Source organism: Colias eurytheme, chromosome 12 (genome assembly GCF_061535395.1).
Source record: "Colias eurytheme isolate Ceu_HAF_F1 chromosome 12, ilColEury1 Martin Lab GWU primary, whole genome shotgun sequence".
In the NCBI taxonomy this organism is placed as follows: Eukaryota; Metazoa; Arthropoda; class Insecta; order Lepidoptera; family Pieridae; genus Colias; species Colias eurytheme.
Window position 1 is genome coordinate 1,207,109 of NC_142991.1, and position 21,595 is coordinate 1,228,703.

Sequence of the window (21,595 nt, forward strand, 5' to 3'; positions counted from 1 at the left end):
TAAATTAATCTTATAAATTACCAACTTTCATTCTACGGCTTCAACCGTGTGCCTTATTCAATCCCTGTTCCTACACCTTGAATCCAACTAATATTTATGCAACAAAATTGAGATGTCCTTTTTCAACGTAGGTATGTACCGTGTATGTATATCGAAATTTCCGTCAAAATCGGTTCAGACGCGTGCGGGAATACCTATTTTCTCGTGGTCCCACTATTTTCTATTTTGTCCTACTATGACGGAGTAACTTTCGTATTTATCTACAAAACAGAAATGATTTGATTGTTTGTTTGTTTGTATTGGATAGGATCCGAAACTACTGGATTGATTTGAAAAATTATTTCACCATTCGAAGCAAAAATTATACCTACCTGATGAACATAGGCTACTTTTTATAACGGGAAAATACTTCATTCTTATGGGAATCGATGTCGAAATATTTCATTTTAGGCGCATAAATAAAAAAAACGCAAAGGATCATTCAAAACCTTTTCTACGGTTTAAATCTCAAAACTTTTTGGTTCATACTTCATATAAAGGTAATCTGATAGGATTATTTAGAAAATAAAACAAGATGACGTAAGTAGGTATTTAACTTTAGTTTCGATTTATTATCATTATGATGATTTCTTGATATTCTTAACGACGCGGTTGGCGCAGAGGTAAAGTAACTGCCTACTGAGCTGACGGTCCCGGGGTCGATCCCCGGTCAGGGCAAATATTTGTGTGATGAACTTGATTATGTGTTTTTGGGTCTGGGTGTTATCTATATATGTATTTATAAAATATTAAATTATATTTATCATCGTCTATACTCTGTCCATTATATTATTTGCTTTTTGACAGCTTCACGCCTATGAAGGATTGTATTGTCTATGTTAAAATGTCATACAAATAATTATCGTTCTTCATGGACAGGTCCCGCCCACTTAGTGATGTCTACACAGAATTATTCAATGATGGGTCGATAGATTATAATAATCGATAGAAATACTCTGTAAAATATATCCGATGCAGAATAACTCTTCTATTATGTTATATAATTTAAACGTAAAGACAACCAAATTGTAAGATAGAAACCAATAAATAATAAAATATTAGTTTAGTTTAGTTTTAACATACAATGCATAGATATGTGGTCTTATTATTACATATCTTATTAGTACGTTTACGTTGTAATTATTATTTACGTACCTGATTCGATTTATGATAATATTTTAAATTTATAATTGAAATGGTATCACAATCGATAATCTTTTGAACATCACTTCTGGTATCACCCGTCGAGCTGTCAAAAAGCAATTCTTATAGTGGACAGACTATAGTACCCACAACATAAGCCTTAATTGAGATTACTGTGGGACTAGGTCGATTTGTGATACTTATAATTAAATGTGACTAGAAATAATATACTTACTACGGTTTAAGTATAGGTTGTATAATGTATATTATTTTGTAATGAGATCTTGCAATCAAATATTCACACAATCTCGCAAGTTTTCCGACAATTCATTTTTCGTATGAAAACGATCAATAGACTAGGTACCTACCTAATATAAGCCGCTACAGGAACGCAGTTAGTAATAATTAATAACGGCTTTATCCCATTTACAATATTTTTTATAGGTACTGCAAAGGCAATGAGGTTATGTATTAAAAACGTAGTACATATATTATTATTAGTCTGTGGTCTGTGATATTATTATTAGTCTGTGTTAAAAACGTGAAAAGTAACGTAAAAACGTCATAGTGCCATCTAGTATTCGTTTAGCATCGCCAAATCGGAGGAGAATAACTTGTTTATAGTAGTTTCATGAGATGGCGTTGTTTTGAATATAAACTTTTCTGTAAAATTAGTTAAAATCGAGTGAAAATTAAATTAAATAGGTAGGTTCCATTTACAAAAGTATGTAAAAAATTATAAAAAGCAATGAAATTGCAATTAAATCTAATTTTGTTTCTTGCTGGTTAAAATGATACACTTAGCGGCATCTATTGGTAGACGGATGGCATTAATCGACTTTTGTATGTAGTGCACCAGACATGCTATTACTATCCTAGTTGTATCATTAGTAGGTCGAATGGCAATTTGAAAACTTAGTTTCGTAGATGATGCAACGAGTTTAGTGGTGGCATTGTGTTTGGAATGTGCTGGTTTTCGTGTACACAGGTTTGCAGTCAACATTCTATCTATGCATAGATACCTACAGTGCATATATTATGTATATTTGTCAATGCATATAATATTGTCTCCTGTTATACGTTAATTGTGGTTCTGTGTACGCAATATTTGAACTACAGGCTAAAGCTTTAAACATTTACAAGTAAATAATTTGAGTTAACGTAAATACCTACGTTAGTCAAATATACCACTGGTAGTTATGTATATGACCACTGGTAGTTATGTAATATTATTGAAACTGCAAAGCAATACTTGAGAATACAAATAATTAAAACAATCAATACATCATAGCAAATATTACACACGCACACATATATTTTTATGAGACCCCGCAAAATTATGAGCAAATCGCTGTTAGCACCAATATCAATTCATAGATAAAATATTTCGTTGTTGCAGCGTTCTAAATACAATATGCTACGCTAGTTTATGTAAAATATTTATTATGTATGGATGTAATAACTGTAAAATGGCGCAGAGTTCATAGAAATATGCATTTATCAACGTCTCAAGTTACGAGAGGGCACAGAACTCATAAAGCTAAATTGTGTAGGGTTGCCAACTACAATAATTTGGCATACATAAAATAATTACAATGACCGTTCTTTTGGTACCATGGTTAACTTGTGAACGTCGAACCGGGAGGCCTTTGGGTTCATTTCCGCTTCGGAGATTCTGCTACGGAGTTTCTTGCCGGTTCTTTTCCTTATAAACTGCTTTCCAAATCGGCGGAAAATGCCGATATGACGATTCAAAAATGCTTCTAGAAGAAGTCTAATTGAATAAATAAATGTTTGAGTTTAAATTCCCGGTGGAGACTAAGCAAAAAAAAATGTCTCGGCCAGGCAGGACACAGAAGGCTACCTACTTGCCCCTAAAGAAAAATTGATCAGTAAAACAGATGCATAATGAATCTGTCCCATACCCCAATAGGGGACACAGGAATTCACTTTTTGAGGTGAAATTTCTTTAGGCGCCGCGTCATGGCAATACCGTCACGACATGGAATAATGCAACGATTTTGGTATCTTTGAATCTTGCCAGAGAAGTTTCACTTCTGACACGTGTACACGCTCTTTTTTATTAATCATTAGTCCACGAAATACGCTATGACGTAAACACGCATTGTTCAAAGCTTACATAAATCATTCAAAATTCACATTTAATAAATCACGATGACTAGGAAATAAAGCATTATTGAAGTGCTTTTTGTAGTATTTTTACGCTTGACTTATGATTTCAAACAAATAAATATCCATTATTCTCGGCTGTGTATTGTTATGAGGTGGAAATATTTTCGTCAATGCAATGGATAAATAATTTATTCTTTTGTGATTACAAAATAAAAATTACGTTTACTCATAGAACAGAACGATTCCTGAATAAAGTTAGAAGATATTATTAGAATTTATTGTTACAGATGCATAAATAATTCAACATAACAAAATAGGCACATAAAGTTATTTTTGTAGCTCAACAATATTATAAATAGACAATAATAATAAAATCGTTAATATATTTGAATGGCCTTTCTTTTTAACATATAATAAATAGTTAAATCTTTCTACATCAATCCAATCATGATTAAACATCGTCTAGTAGCAGTACCGCAGTGACCGCCTCCTTGGTACAGTGGTTGACGCGTGAGCGTAGCACCGAGGGGTTCGATTCCCGGTGGAGACAAAGAAAAAAAAATGTCTCGGTCAGGTTATTCACCTACTTGTCCCTAAAGAAAATCGATCAGTGAAACAGATGTATAATGCATCTGCCCCTTACCCCATTAGGGGATATGGGACTTCACTTTAGTAGCAGTAAGAAAAATTCTTAAACAGACTAAAATATTGTTTCCAAATTTTACATGATGTGGACAGCCCTAGCAACTACATAAAATATTTGTTATGTAACAGATCGATATATGGATGTGTGCCAATTTGTCAAGGACGTGAATCAGGAGATACTCCACGGGTTGGATTTATGTGCCTTCATCAGTGTGGACCGAATACCGACTGTGTTAGGAGAGCTTTGGACATATGATCGGTATTCATATATGATAATATCTTAGGTAACGTAAGGCCTCGTTTCCGTGGACAAGACAGTTTCGCTTTTCAAGTTTTATCAATTTTTCTTTTCAATATCGATTTTTTGGATTATAGCTAAGCCTTCATATAATAAGTAGGTACTGAACATAAAAATATTTATAAATTCGAACCAAAAATATCGGGAAATAAAACATTATCATAATTATTAATTAACATATCACCTATTTTACAATAATAGCAATTATATATGGGTGATTATACAAAAATGGGGTAACTTTTGAGGATATTTTGTTTACTATATTTTTTATATCAGATTGTTACAAATTAGGGTGTATATGATAGCTAATCTAATGAATATATTGTTCCAAATCGGGCCAGCCAGTTTTTTAAGTAGATTGTGAGATATTTTAAATTTTCTGAAATTGGCCTCCAGGGGACTGACGAGGCTAACATGGTACTGATAAAAAACACAATTTTGTAATATTCTTAAAGAAATTGAATGAAAATTACTACAAATCTCTCAGTTTTAATAATGGCACATGTCTTTTAAGTATTAAAATCACTTAGTTACGTTTAAAAATGATAATTAATAATATGTGATACTGGGAAAAAACAATGTCTCAAGTTTCAAAACAGCCTTCTGACATTTAACGCTACGTGAATATTCTTACTCTCTTACTTAACTTTTTTACTTTGACTTAGTTTTACTTGATATTTCAAGTAATTCACAAACAATAGAAACAAAAAAACGGCCAAGTGCGAGTTGGAGTCCTAAAAAACCTATTTTTTATTATGTTTGTAACTAAACATTTACACTTTTAGCAATTTTTCCTTATCTGTGTTATAAAGACGTTGCTATTTACCAAGTAGAAGTAAACTATATAGCAGTTTATAGTAGACTGTATACACTGCAAGCATCCTGTGTGTTTTTTTATTCCCTTGCGAATATTTAATTTTGCGGAAATTTGCAGTATTAACGGATGTAGGTATCTTTTGATTGCGTTGCGTTATAAGTTTGATTTTTTTACAGCCCCAAGGGTTCTTAATCTTGAGTATCCAATATAAATTTCAGATTGATACCTCCACGCGTTCCAAAAAAAACGTCTTAACAGACAAACGGACAACAAAGTGATCCTATAAGGGTTCTGTTTTTTCCTTTTGAGGTTCGGAGCCCTAAAAATCTACCAATATTTATGTTAAAAGTACTAATTATAGTAAAATTAAAAACCAAAGTCTCGAATGAAAGTCTCATCTGAGTTTTCATAAGAGCCCCTTGACATTTTTATAATGTTATTAAGTATATTAATTAACTTTTATGTTATTTTGAGGTAATTTTACTTCACAGTAATATACGTATACGTATTTATCTGATAAATATAAAAAGCTATGCTCTGAAAACATCAAAATTAATAATTAAAATAAAATAAGATCTTTTTTCATAAAATTATTAGTAGTTTGTTTCAATAGCTCTTTTCTTTGCTACTCTTTCTTAAATGTTTCTTCCCTAGTCAAATTCAGGTTCTTTTAGCGTGGCGAATGATGTTTTAAACTGAAATATAAAATAGAAATGCTTATACCAATAGCAATCAAGATAAAAGTTCTCAAAAACGACAGAATCATCAGTACTATGGGGTCGCGTCAGTCCTCTGGCACGATATCTGACAAAGGACTGATGCCAGCGGATTGATGAAAAGGGACTTAATATGAGGTTATAATCACAAATTAGGTTTTTTTGCCTAATTTCTAATATCAACAAACTATATTTTTACAAATCATAGTTAACCATTTATAAATGAAAATTAAAATCGGATTAACAATAAAATAACGACTCACCATAGGACTGAAATGTTGACTGGCGCAGCAAGATTTTAGAGGACAAACACAACCCTAGCGCTGGTACAGTTATGACGGCCGTCAAAATATGCGGTGCACAAGTAACTTCATTACCAACATTAATATTTAGACAGGGATTTGACCTCGACTTGGTGATATTTAGCGAGAATTTCGAATTTAAAAAACACACAACGGACTGACTAGTGAAAACGATGACAAAGTTTAATTTTATTTTTTAAATAAAATGGAAAACATTGCGTTATGAAAGTTGTAGTATATAATACTATGTACATCAAAGATTGTAGTGAATTAGTAAGTTTTCTTAAATCGATGATAATGTTTAAACGATAGTCACTTGATTGTTGGTTTTCGGAGTTGTGACATGCCAAAGTACTGACGTTTGAGGTATTAATTTATTATTTTTATTCATTTGTATTTTAAATAAAGAAGTGAAATTGAGTGACCAAATAAAGGACGCTTCATTGTTTTAAAATAGATTGTTATTTGAATAAAATATAATAAGTATTTGTTTAAATTGGCTGATGACATCGAGTTACCCCATTTTTCATGTATAATCACCCATATGTAAGAGTTACAAATCAATTTTAATACATTTTGAATTGAATATTACAGAGTTTTCAGAAATGTACAGCTAGCATAAAATTGTACCGTATAGGTGTAGGATGTTATACAGGGTGTATACTAAGCTCAAAGGAGGTTATAGTTTTGCATATGCTGAGTACCTAAAAATACTTATAAAATTCCAGACGCAGTTTTTTTTCAAATAGATGAATTCTTAAAACTATGTTTACACCCATAACAAGCAACCCGCCCAACTTTTCCACCCGCACGTGGGCTATCTTTTAAGATTATGTTTTCATTGATAAAATTCTCACATTAGCGAAGCGGTATATGCCGGCTGAACGAAGTTAGAGAAGAAAACATGGATATTAAGGAAAATTTTAGCAAAAAAATTTGTACGTAATTTTTTTGTTTAAGTATTTTTTTTTTTTCGTGATCAGTGTATGCAAAACTACAAGTCCCTTCGCGCTTAGTATACCAATAGTACATCCTGTATATTTATGGTGTAATCATGACGCTCCTTCAATTATTTTGTTTCAAAGAACAGATGACGAGAAAATGAAGTAATATATAGGGTGATTTCAACTATTTTTTTATGCTGCTGTCTGCTTTTTTCAAAGCGTTTTATTTATGAACTTGGATATTAGTATAATTTTAATTTTAATTTTATCCGTATTGTAATAGAGCATTGGTCATGTCATCTGTTACGAACATTACAAATAAACGGTTTGATTTAATCTGAAATCCAAAACAGGTATTACATGGTATTACTCAGAATTATGTTTGACGATACGAACTCCAAATATTGACAGACTGTTAACTGTACGGAAATATTATGCAAATATTGTGTCCATTTGAGCCTACAGCAACAGAAAAGAAACAAATATTCATAAAATAAACTCAAACACGTATTTTTATTGAACTAGACTATACTCAAACTCAAACTCAAACATTTATTTGTTCAGTTAGACTCTAATGTCTAGAAGTGCTTTTGGATCATCTTTGTACAGAAAGAAAGAATCTATTTAGCACCTGAAAGCACTATTATAGGTATAGGCAGGTCACTTTTATAATCGGAGTGTAAAAAGGATTATCGATACCAAACTTTTTAATTGTGTAAGGAAGAATTACGAGCAAATTATTTTGCTTCTGACTGTAACTTCCCTCACATGGATGAAAAGCAGCTACTCCAGATTGTATTAAATGAGTATAAAAAACGAAGTCGTAAAGCTACAATAGGTTAACTAAGAAAACAAAATTATTTTGTTGAAAGCTCTACAATGCAGGAACTTAAATAGCTTTATTTATTTTTAAATAGTAAAAAATATGTTACAAAATAAACCTTTACAGAAAGAAATGTAAAGAAAAATGGCCGTCAATTTATCTTTTTACTGGATATAAATTAATCAAGTCGCTCCTGAATAAACTCAGGCATGTGACGCAAACAAATCGAGAAAATTATACCAGACGTATTTCTGTGCTAAGGTAATCCTTGCTCTAATTCAGCAAATAAGTGTTATTACTCGACTGCGATGGGAAAGGCGAGTAATGTTGTATTAGCCTGTACGTAGCTTCCTGTAATAATTTGACAAACGATGTAGTTACATTGTTTAGAATGGTCCCTTCCTGTGCTTGTAATGTTACGTCACTTTAAATTCAAGATGGCGGCCGCATCATATTTTTTTCAGTGTATTTCATTTTTTAGTGTACCTATATGAATGTTAAATGGCATGAGCTTTTGCTACGGAAAATTTCAAATTTAAATTTCAGTTTTGCGAATTAAAATTATACTATGATCATGTAAAATGTAATTATAATATTTATAATATCAAAACTGATTTCCCATAAAGCTGTTATTAATATCAGATAAAACGATAAAACCTAAATTATAATATGATGAAGGTACATATAATACATACTAATATTATAAATGCGAAAGTAACTCTGTCTGTCTGTCTGTTACTCAATCACGCCTAAACTACTGAACCAATTTGCATGAAATTTGGTATGGAGATATTTTGATACCCGAAAAAGGACATAGGCTACCTTTTATTGCGAAATATGTACCACGGGCGAAGCCGGGGCGGACCACTAGTGATAATATAAAGAATAAATATATGAACTCTATTTTCAAGTTGAATGACACGTATATACAATATTGTGTATAAAATAATATTATAACAACATTGAAATGTTTTTTCCGCGAAATCTACATAACATTAAGATTGTATGCCTCATTAATAATGTAAGAAGAAACACAATAATAGAAAATGTTATAAAATTTATCTTATAAGGAGATTTATAAGGAAATGTGTTTTTCTACAGTGTTTTTAATACAAAACAGCTCTCATTGTGTTTCTTATAAGTTAAAGAGCATAATATAGTTTTCTTAACGTGAGAAAAAAATATTCAATTAATAAACTGCTTTCATGTAATTAGAAATTTTAATTTAAAGATTTCTCGCCTCTGCAGCCAAAATATATATAACAACATTAGTGAGGTAGACGTTAAAATAATTATATTTGAAGGTTGAAACATGTCACAATAATAGAATTCTCATGTCGACGCCATTTTGATTTCAAATGTGACTCAGCAATAATTTGATCGTTTGGTTTCTTTATTGTTTTCATTCGTTATTTGAAGTTATTCAGTCTAGAGTCGATTGAGAACATTTATTTATATTTGCTTATTTTTATTTCTTACTGGCTATGCTCCGTGGTTTTACCCGCCGTGCTCCGCTCCTGCGTTGGTCTCAGCGAGAATAGCCTATAGCCTTCCTCGATAAAGGGGCTATCTAGCACCGAAATAATTTTTCTAATCGGACCAGTAGTTCCCGAGATTAGCGCGTTCAAACAAACAAACTCTTCAGCTTTATAATATGTATTAATATAGTATAGATATCTTAATATTCATTAAGTATTCACTGCACATAAGAGACGATTGAAATTTGAAACACGTTTTAACCTTGTTACAAATATTGTAATTATAAATTTTTCACGCTGTAGCGGTTAGGGTTTATATCTGTTTAAGTCAAAGGTCAACATTTCGTTGCTCTTACGAACGCTATTAAAAATTGTAATAATTAACGTACAAACTTAAAATAACGAATTGCAAAGGTAATAAAAAAATAAAAAATAAAATAAAATAATATTTATTAGCAAATTTTACATAGTTCACAATTTTGCTCTGCCTTCTGAACTAGGTTAATACCTGTGTCTCAGAAAACAGTGCCTTCCCTTATGAGTTCATACAAGTATTATAAAATACGTAAACAGAATATTCTAGTTACAGATTAATAACAATTAAAGAATAAAAATTACTAGTTAATTATATTAATACTAGTAATATAGGTACGGCGAATATATCTTAATTAAAATTTGCAATCTATACCTACTAATCTTTACTAATATTATAAAGCTGAAGAGTTTGTTTGTTTGAACACGCTAAGTAATATCAGGAACTAAAAGTTCGATTTGAAAATTATTTCGGTGTTAGATAGCCCATTTATCGAGGAAGGCTATAAGGTTATGTATACGTGACCAACTGGAGCGGAGCAAATCCGTAAAACCGCGGGGCACAGCTAGTAAGTTTAAATATGTTATTTTACATAACTACCTATATCTTTAAAGCTGAACGTAACCGTCATACATACCTATTTCTTTATTTATTAGTGTTTTCACACATCTAGTTTTAAAAGTATATCTCCATAGAAAGAGACGTTAAAATCACTGAATGGTAAATTCTCGCAAATAAAATTTTCAATACGGCTAATAAAGTCTGAATGTGAGATTAACCCGCTAAATGAATTCTAAACGGTGCGGCGCTACTACGGTGAAGTAATGAAGAAAATTTTACGCAAATTTCTGAATTTTTAAAATAGTATGGAAAGCTTGCGAGAGTTAAAAGTTTGTGTTTATTGCGTTGAAATTGTTGTAGCATATTTTATTTATCTGACTAATTTTAACGTAAAAACGTTATCTTTATTTATTAAATCTTAATCTAATATATATTATAAAGGCGAAAGTTTGTAAGGATGTATGGATGTATGGATGTATGGATGTTTGTTACTCTTTCACGTAAAAACTACTGAACCGATTACAATGAAATTTAGCACACGTATAGAGGGTAACTTGGATTAACACATAGGATAGTTTTTATCCCGGAAATCCCACGGGAACGGGAACTATGCGGGTTTTCCTTTGCAAACGCGGGCGAAGCCGCGGGCGGAAATCTAGTACTATTATAAAGGCGAAAGTTTGTATGGATGTATGGATGTTTGTTACTCTTTCACGTAAAAACTACTGAACCGATTACAATGAAATTTAGCACACATATAGAGGGTAACTTGGATTAACACATAGGATAGGTTTTATCCCGGAAATCCCACGGGAACGGGAACTATGCGGGTTTTCCTTGAAAACGCGGGCGAAGCCGCGGGCGGAAATCTAGTGATTTATACTATTAAAATATTTTATTCATGAAACCATTTTATACCATGGAGGCACTTTCTTCAAAAATATTTGTTTCTTATTGCTGAGGTATTATAAATTAAGAATTACATGATTATTCATTAAGCTTTAGATATGAATTAAAATGCGTTTTATTCAATACTTGCTATGTATATTGTATATGTATGGGCTATAATAGCTAAACTATTGAAATGCACAATGATTAAAATCCATTGCAATTGTTTTTAATTTCACCATCGAAAAGCATACTAATTCCTGTCGTAAGACTTCTTTCTATTTATAAAAGACTAATTTGAAATTTCAAATAGATCTCAAAGCATAAGGAAATATAATCGAATGTATGTACCTAATAAACATAAGGGTACACATACATTTATTTATTTATTTATATTTGGGAAACAAACAATACAATATATCATATTTAAACAAGAGATAACAATAGTATGGAAAATAATTTGGAAAATCCAAAAGTGCACGCCTCATAATTTTTTTTAATAAATATTTATTAATTATTATTTTTGTTTATTTAATAACAATTAAACCACATCGAATCAGACCCTGAAAAATGAAAGGGTTCTATTCCTGAGCATACTCAAGCGTAAGAGAAAAAAAAAGACTCGATTAGTAAAGTATTTCGTTCGCTATCGTGTTAACAAGAAAAAGGATCCGCACATACAGACACACGGACGTCCAAGACAGAACTTTTTTAAACTGTTTTTTAACTAGTTTAAATAACAAAAATGACATCAAAAATATCATGAACGTTAAAAATAGTGTTTTTTCTTAATATGTGTGTGTATGTATTATCTTAAAAGTGCAATGTATGATACATAAAGACATTTTAAGTTTGAAAAATCAGATGTTTTGCGCGAAGTGACAGTAGTACCCACCTCAACGCTTCGCTTATGAGGCGTGCAAAAATGGTTGTTTGTAAAGTAGGTTTACGATCGAGATGTTTACGTGATAACGTCTTATTGGTGGCAGCGCTCGAGATGAGACGGGAGATCGGTACGTCTCTCTCTCGTTATACCTGCGATCGCGCTCGTGAGGTTTTGGTGTGACACAAGTTTCTGAACATGTCACCCGACTAAAACGATTTTAAAAACGTTATCACGTTAAAAACATTATCGAATCTATTAATTTTAACAGTAACAAAACAGTCTAAAGACTCTTCAACGAACAACTGATGTCAAGTAGTCCCCTTCAAACAAGATTATACTTCAGTTACACTCTGCGGAAAGCTATGGAGGAATTATGTCCTAAACAAACTGGCCAATCCTTAGACGTTTGATTAAATTTGTAAAGCCTTAATTGGTTCACATCTTAGAATATATTTTGATAGAATTTAATATAACGCGGAAAAATTGGGTCACGTTGAAAATATTATACGGCAGAAGATCACATGTTGTGCAGGTATTGAATTTTTGTTATTTTTGTATGTGTATTTACTTTTCATGTGGGTGAGAGATGATGACGTCTTTAGTTTTTATTCTACTACTATATATAACTACTATTATAGTGTATGCAGAGAGCATAATATAAACAAGAAGAAAGACAAAAATACGTCATAATTTGGCAGATTGCAGGAGCGAATTGACCAGTGAAACAAGTTTGTAATTAATTCTGGAAACTTACGAAGTATTTTAATATCACTTTAAATATTAATTAACCGAGTATTCTAAACGTGAAAATTGAAATATGCCCGTGGTTATTATTTATAATCGACATATTTCGTACAAAAGACGAAAATGCAACACACAAAAAATATTTAAAATCCACGTATAATTTTGTTAAACCTTGCTCAAGAATAACATTAAACCTGACCTTACAGAAAAATAGATATGACATTGAAAAAATTGCATTCAATTTATTTCAATGCATCTCAAAGTTGGTCAAGTTGTACCGGAGAAATGGAATGGTAGCGGCCTCTTCAGGCGTTAAGTACGAAAAATTCAACCTCCCGGCGGAATCGTGGAAATTAATTGTACCCGCCAACCTGCCGCAAATTTTAAATTAAGTTTTTTAAGTACACCTCGAGTGTGGCAGTGTTTTGCCGTTTGGGGTTCCGTTTATGCAATTAGGGTTAACTAGTGCTGTTTGTGGAGGGTTTTCATTTATTCTCGGAAATGCGAGCTTGGTGGGAGCAATGTGTTACCGTACCTGATTTAATAGTGAGGGGATTGTGTTAGTTAATTATATTTTACAGTATTGCTATATGCAATATATTATGTATAGCTATAGGTTAATATTTATAGCAGATAAGGTTGTTTTCAGCTTACGCTCTTCTAGTAGATTATCATTTGCCGAATATTCCACAAATACTTACAACTCTATTAAAATAAAAATTCATTACAAAGACTGATACGTAATCATAATGATACCAAAGATAATAAAATACTATAGGTACTAGATATGATAATCACGCTTATCAATTGTCTAGTTTTGCTATTTAGTTTTAGACTTAAAAACATAATATAACTGAAATATATAAAGCTTATTTTAACATTACAAACTATGAAAGCTATTAGAAAACCTATCTCTGTGAGGACTGGACTTCCTTCGTTCAAGCGCGTTCCGTTATAGGAAGTAATTTTCGGCGTGATTTATCACTGAAATACGAAGGTAATAATTATTTTCCAACTAAGTCGACATAAAGTGAAAAGGGACGTTCACTGCCCAGTAGAAAATTATTATTATTATAAAATCATTAGTATTTAGGCTTGTATGATTGATGAGCGCGTTTGTGCCTTGAATTACATTTACAGAGTAATTTTAGTATACAATAGACGGAAAGGACAAAAAATCAAATTAAGTGGGATGAGAGAATTGTTTTAATTAGGATTTTAGGCTTGTCTCTATCATGTAAAATAGAAAACATATTTTCAGTGTGATACAACACACTTGTGTATATTTCTTTATATAATTGAGAAATATAAACATAAACAGGATTTTCACAAAAAGTTCTTAAATTTTATCCTTCTCTCCATTGGTTATGAAATATTGGAATATCTCAGAGCTGTCGTAAACAACATTGCTATCTACAGTATTTTAGTAAGAATTTCGACTTGGAGCCGTAGGTACGGTCTGAATATTAACCCAAGCAAGAGCCAAGTCATTATCATCGGTAGCCCCTGTTTAATCTCCCGGATTGACTGGACATACATCCCCAAAATTCATATTGATGGCTACGTCATTGAATTCCAAAAATCTGTCAAAAACCTGGGCGTACACTTTGACACGACCATGTCTTGGTCGTATCACATAAAAGAGACGAGTCGCAAACTTTACGCAGCGGCAAGTTCTCTTAGACGTTTACGGCATTTCTTACCGATTTCTACCAAAATTATGTTAGCTAAATCCTTACTACTTCCGCTCCTTGATTATGCTGACGCCTGTACCACTGATCTTAGTGAAGAGCATTTAAATACACTTGAGCGTCTCCAAAATTTCTGCATTCGTTTTGTTTACGGTCTTCGTAAATATGACCACGTATCCCAGTTTCGCAATAAACTCAAGTGGCTTCCTATAAGACTTCGCCGGAATGCAAATGCGTTGAAGCTGTTATTTTCCATCCTCTTCGATCCCAATTCTCCCTCCTATTTAAAAAAACAATTTAAGTTCCTTGATTCAGGTGTTTATACTCTCCGTTCCGCTGATAACCTTCTCCTTAGTTTTCCTTCTCACCACACTAGTTTCCTTGGTAAATCCTTTGTCATAACCGCTATCAGACTTTGGAATTCTTTGCCTATTGCTGTTAGACGAGCTTCCTCGAAAACTTCCTTTTAAACTCTTTTATATAAATATTTCTCTAATTTAGCTTTTCCTTCTAAATAAATATGTATGTATTATATTCCCTCTTCTTTTTCATATAATATGTATTTAGTTTATTCTCTATTATCTTTACTTTTATTGCCGCCCGTGTACCTATAAATCATTAATTCATTATCCTTTACCTTGGGCAGCCTGGTAGAGATCGCTGATAAGCGATAAGGTTGCCTTATGTGCTATGCATGTTTTCCATTTCTTTTAATATTATGTAATGTAATGGTACATAAAATAGTTAAATAAATAAAATAAATATTTTCTGAACCCAATTTCTCATACTTTCAAAATCCATTCGCTCTTACAATGTGTCCACAGCCTTACAACTTAGCGAGTAAGCTTGTATAATGTGTTACAGAAAATACAGCGTTTCGTGACGCGTTCGCGTGTTCGGGTGAAAGATTTGAGTCATTATCGGCAGTGTGTATGCTCCGAATTTCACTGTAAACGGCTATAGTACATACAAAGTAAAACAAATATAGTGTGTACAGACCTTATAGTACATAGATGTAGCCTGATTACACTGTATATATATTGATATACAAAGTAATCCCAAAATTATAGAGCTGTACCTACTCACTGCTCTATAATATATTTAAGTATAATAGTAAGGTAAAGAGTAGACCGTAGACACACAAAGAACCAAGTTCTAGAAAATAAGCATCTTACATAGTTGTTTTGTAAATTGAGTAAATGAAGCATTTTGAATAAACAGTTTCCAAAACTTGAATATATGTTTTTAGATTCCTTTTTGACTTTGGTCTCTTAAAATGGGTTTTGTAAAAATAAAAATAAATATAATGTAGTTTTATCTGGATCTAAACAGCATAGTAGTATTATAAAATGGATCATATTATGCCAAAGTGTTTGTGTATAAAGTATATTCCTCGTAGAGCAATAAATACCTTTTCTTATGCGGAAACTACAAACCACTTAAGTCTCATGAAAATGTAACATAATTAATCATACATACCCTTATAACGCAGCCATGTAATGTTGTCCCATAACCCGGCACAGTAATGTTGTCCTGGACCCAAACATCTCAGAATGTGCTGACGTTAGATCGTTAGGAAATGATACGTGACCCCTATCTACATAATGTTATCGTAAAATACAGATGTTAGACATACTGTACAATAGTTTGTGATGACTAAAGACAAATATCCTTTAAGATGAAAGAGAAGAATAAAGCAAAAATTCAAAATAAATTGGTATATTTAAAGTAAGGTCGTATGGTGTGAATGTACTTGCAAAAAATGTGAATAGCAAAATGATAATAAAAATAATTTGAATAAAATTCTACAAACTTGCGTCTAATAATAGGTGTTGACTTTGAAGTAGTTAACTGGTAATAGCTTATTGATTTGGAGATATTTTAAGAGCTCACGTAAATATTCTATCGTTACCAGTTTAAAATTTAATTAAACTTCTATATTAAAATTAACAATTCATAAGGTTTTACCTTTCCATTACTACTGTAATATTACCAAAACATTTCACAAACAGTGCGTTAACCTAAAAACGAAAAGAATTAGCAATAACCATGAACTATATCACTATCTAGAACTGCGCAATAACACAATAAGTTGGAATATTCTAGAAGATGAATTACCTTAGTGGAAAATGCTTTGTAACGCCGAAGCTCGGATCACGGTTCTGCAATCCATTAGCGAACAATGGATGTGGCTACAATGGATGCTAAGTCGATCTTGTTGCATGTTAATGCTTTGGTTATTTATTTTGTAATATATATTTTATATGTGGTCGATAAAGACCAACGTATTTATAAAGGAGCGTTCTTTCTTTTGAAGGTTACTTTGATACATTTTTTCAATTATTTAGTGACTTATGAATCTCATGCAGTATTTAAGAACGAGGTGTGCATATTATTATGTATACCTGATGTATTATTTGTGTCATTTTTAACTATCATAGTATTAAACGCCATTTTTATAGATATTTGAACAACGCCGACTCACGATCATAAAAAATAATAAGTATTTTTCCAAGAATCTCTTTTATTATTTCTTTTAAGACAGATACTTCGCGCCAAAGGGATATCGCTGATCTCATTCACATATTATACATTTAGCAAACCACTTTTAAATCGAATACGTATACGAACAGCGTATTTCGGCGCTGTTAAAAATTCTACTATCTGCAAGATGTCTGTCCACAAATTTCCACACGATTTGTCTCATACAACAAAGGAAACAACCCGTCTTCTCATCTTGATTTTACAAGATACGATCAAATACGAACTTTCTAAGGATAGGTACAAAATTATGTAACATTTGACATCTCGAGGGACATAATTCCCTTAATATGTAAAGCTAAAACATATACATTTATAGTTTATCGATTTAAAACAATTCTACATCGCAAAATAATACATTAATTTTAACAGTTTAATTGTAAACGTTATAGTTAGATTAAGAAATGTAAAGAAATTGAAAAAGGATTTGCAAGGAAAGGCTATTTCCAATAGTTTAAAATTGGAAGAAAATTCGGAGATTTTGCATATACGATCAAGTCTGGCATTGTTCCAGAGATAACAAAACGGGATAAGTATAGAATAGAAAAAACACTAAAAAACGCAACGTTTACATGTATTCAGCATATATTTAAAATGCCAAGGAATGTGTGTATTGATATTCCCTGGTAGAAAATCGTACCTCTTAAATTAAGTGAATTGATAAAATCAGTATTATAGCACTTACACTGAAATATTAATTATTAATTGTATCCAATAACTGTATTTATTAAAATACGATATAATAACTTTTCCATTTCTAATGAACAAAAATGTACAACACATAGATAAGAGAATCTTAACTTTATTTTCCGTATTAACAAATTTAATCTAAACGCGAACAAAGTCGTAGCAAGACACTAGTCTTAGTTGCATACACTTGAACAAGGTTATAGCAATAAGCAAATGGCGGCGACATATTAACTATGTGAAACATGACAAGACTGCTTTGAGCCAAGCCTCTGTCCATGAGATTTAAACATGTATGTAAGTATCCCTTGGTATATATGTTGATAACAAGGAGGTCCGTGATAATATAATATTATCACTACATAGTATAAAACAAAGTCGCTTTCTCTGATCCTATATTCCTATGTATGCTTAAATGAATCTACGCAACAGATTTTGATGCGGTTTTTTTTAATAGATAGAGTGATTCAAGAGGAAGGTTTAAGTATAAAATTTATTAGGTTTTAGACAAAGCGGGCGAAGCCGCGGGCGGTAAGCTAGTAGGTGAATAATTAACAAACAGAAAAGTGTTTATTAATTATGAAGTGTTAATTGTTTCCAATAATGAATATCATTACATTGATGTATGATTGAACACAAAGATTTTACAATGTCACAAACATATAATTTGTCAATTTTCATCTAATTTCCTTCAGTGGTTTTACACCGTAATAAATATATCCTTTCCCTCAATAATAGACACTTGTTCGTCCTCTATAACGAACTTTCCCCTTTTCATTGAAATTTCTTGTATTTATTTACTGTTGTAAATAGCATTAATTTAATATAATATGTCATTGATTGGGAACACAGTCAGTTATTCAAGCCGCAAGCCGAACTCTGAAAGCCAACGTTGCAGAAACTTCCTCTGCATTATAATAATATTATTATGATGTGGGGAACATTTTGGCATTAGTAAATGCATTGTTTTCTTATATTATTATAAATTTTACTTCAAATGTAAGTAAATATCAGATTATGTGATTTTGTTTAGACCGTATCACTACATAGCATAAAACAAAGTTGCTGTCGCTATCTATCCGTCCATCTAATCTAATATCTAATATATATTATAAAGGCGAAAGTTTGTAAGGATATATGGATGTATGGATGTATGGATGTTTGTTACTCTTTCACGTAAAAACTACTGAACCGATTACAATGAAATTTAGCACACATATAGAGGGTAACTTGGATTAACACAAAGGATAGTTTTTATCCCGGAAATCCCACGGGAACGGGAACTATGCGGGTTTTCCTTTGCAAACGCGGGCGAAGCCGCGGGCGGAAATCTAGTAATCCATATATAAGCTTAATAATCTTTAAAACTACGCAACAGAATTTGATGCAGTTTTATTTATTAGATAGCGTGATTATCGAGAAAGATTTTAGTATACAATTTATTAGGATTGAGACAAAGCAGGCGAAGACAACAGACCAAAAGCTAATGTTAGATAAAAAAAGTGGTTTAAAAAAGACAGTCGTAAAATGCAAGCAAAAGAAGTCTGGGAATTAGAGGTTTGCTATTTAAACCATTATACGAGATCTCTGGCAATGTTATACATATATATTTTCACTGATTTTGTAGCTGCTGTAAAGGTAAAAAAATATGTAATTCTTTATTTTAAGTAATAACATATTTAAGTGAATCTCGAGAATAGTAGAGCTCTTTTTATTTTTTAAATGAATAAATCACGATAAAGTAGTTTGCATTTTCAAATTTTATATATCACAAAATATAAACCATTAATTAACACTCTTAATAGTTTCAACCTTCACGTTTAAAAGCTAAAAACAAACACGTAAAGCGTTCTTACAAAATTAGCAATGTCAATTGCACTCATCTATTTATTATTGCATACAAAATGTGCTTTAAATATACACTTAAAGCCAGCTACTCACGTACCTGCAGCAGGGGCAATATTGGAATTGCATCTTATATAGGCTCCATAATTGTTATGTGAATAGGCAAGCAGGGGCAATTTAGAGAACAACTGAAATGGCTCTAACAATTTGTTCCAAATTTGAAATTTGAAATTGTTCCAAAGTTCGCAAAATTTCAAAAGTTCCAAATTTGAAATTGTTCCAATATTGCCCCTGCCCCAGGTACGCGTGTAGCCTACTTTATACCACGTGCAATCGTCAACTAAGTGCTATGTATTTGTTACGTCTGGCACAGACCGACTTAATCATGGCTGTTATGAATATTGTATCGGCGATAATTGAAATTAGCCATTCACAGTGGAATGATTGCAACAGCGCATTTAAAATTCCGTCTTCTGTCGCTTCTCGTAATTGCTAGTGTTTGTAAAGCTACAGATACAAATCTTTTGTGTTACCTGACCTTTGGAAAGGTTATCTGCGATCGTATTTGAAAGTGATGGAATAGGATGCATTTGTTTGCACATACGCTCATTCGCAAATGAAGTTCAGGAAAGTTAGACTTTGACTTACCTGAGCTTTGTAAAGGTCATCTTTACTTCTGATGAAATGGTAAAGTAGGGATTGAATCTGTTTATGCATATACGCTTACTAGCTGTGCCCCGCGGTTTCACCCGCATTACTCCGCTCCTATGGGTGATGATATTTAGCCTTTGTGCTTTAACCTTGCACGATGAATGGACTATCTAACAGTGAAATTATTTTTCAAATCGGACCCGTAGTTCCTGTGATTAACGTGTTTAAGCAAACAAACAAACTCTTTAGTTGCATAATATTAGTAAAGATAATATTGTAGGCGCAAGTTCAGTTTGGCCACTGAAATTTGGTGAAGACTTTGAAACATTTTTGTATTCTCTTTAAGTATTTGGCTTTCCCTCGTAACTCCTCGTACGCATTCATAAGTCTAGGATCATAAAGGTTCCTTTTGTAGCAATTTTATGACCTTGGGTTGAGATTTTTGCTATAGGGAGTTTACGTGAGGAAGAGTTTAGAAATATCACCAGTAATATGACCATAGGTTTAAGTGCATGAGTTTTTATGGGAAAAGGTGGTCAGTATCGGCATCTTGTATTGGTTTTAATATTTTAACATGCGGAATCTATACTGTTCGCCAAGCCCTTAAGAAACTTAAAACATCACTATTAGAATGTTATGCAATCGCAGAAATAAGAATATAGTCCGCACCATCACCATTGACATTACCAGCATTAGTTACATAATACAAAATAGGTATAGGATATTGTAATACCGTTACCGTACTTCGTTAGAACAATTCATCGTTGAACACATCAGGTCCACCTTACGCCTCATTGATATTCCTAGAAGGAATCCCCAGGTCTTAAGAGTTTTTGCACGAACATCCCAACTTGTTTGTAACTTAAGTGTTTGCGAACTTCCACTTTTATGAAGTCATTAATTTGAGCTTCTTGCGCCGCGGAGATTTCGCCTGTGATTCTTAATGTTAAACGTTTTATGATATTTTCCTTTTGAATTTTCATTGTCCGAAATTTTGTGGATTTGTTGAATTGAAAGTTGATGTTTAAAGATGTTTTGTTCGATATTTCCTTCTTCAATCTTGGTAACTTTTGAATTGAGCGGTACAGGGTCAAACCAATAAACTTTTCGGCCTCTTTAAGTACCAAACAGCAAAATAACTGAAATCTTGATAAAATTTTTCCCCCATCAATCGGCACTTAAAAAATTATCATTATTTACTTGTTCCACCTCTAATGAGGCATCCTTAATCATAGCCTGTTGTATGAATAACTCAATTAACATTACTAAATATAGTTTCGAATTTAGGCATTATATCGTTGGAATTATCGTTTGTATACATCTAGCAGTTACCCAATTAAGCGACGATACGAAACAATACAGCAATTTCAATCTCATTATAAATGGAAATAATCCGTTTTCATATCAAGCCTGGTAAATATTCACCAAACTTTTAAACGATATTACAGTT

General features: G+C 32.1%; 1 protein-coding gene across 1 annotated transcript in view; it reads right to left on the minus strand.

Annotated features, from left to right (window-relative positions):
* Nucleotides 1-21,595, minus strand: part of LOC149903771 (uncharacterized) — a 149,526-nt gene that overhangs the window by 127,225 nt on the left and 706 nt on the right. The window lies entirely within an intron of this gene.